This window comes from Arachis ipaensis, chromosome B09 (genome assembly GCF_000816755.2).
Source record: "Arachis ipaensis cultivar K30076 chromosome B09, Araip1.1, whole genome shotgun sequence".
NCBI lineage: Eukaryota > Viridiplantae > Streptophyta > Magnoliopsida > Fabales > Fabaceae > Arachis > Arachis ipaensis.
The window spans coordinates 130,309,320-130,309,802 of NC_029793.2; positions in this window are offsets into that span (position 1 = coordinate 130,309,320).

Genomic DNA, 483 nt, shown 5'->3' on the forward strand with positions numbered 1-483 from the left:
CAATTCATGTAAATTGATCATTCCTATTTTACTAACACTTTTATATTCTGCGTATTTAAGGAATTAAATTATTATTATTATATATATATATATAAAAGCCGATATATACCATTCAAGCAAACATAAATACATGAAAAACATACTGACCCTTTTTTTGTGTATATGAAAGTGATACAATAATTATAATAATAAAGAGAAATAAGAAAATTTACACCGGTAGAAATCATGGGCTTCCACACTAGTTCACAATTACATGGTCAATATGAGGAAGATAAATAAAGAAAATATTAGGAAAAGAAATTGAAACGGAAAAAAGAAAGTTTCGATCGTAATAAATATTGTTATGTTTGTGGGACTCAGTATTATTAAAGTGCACATGTATAACTTAGGTTGCATTGTTCTATTAAAAAAAAAAAGGTTGCATTGAACCATAAGTCCATAACTAGTAAAGAAATACATTTATAGCATCTCACTGTAAAAGAA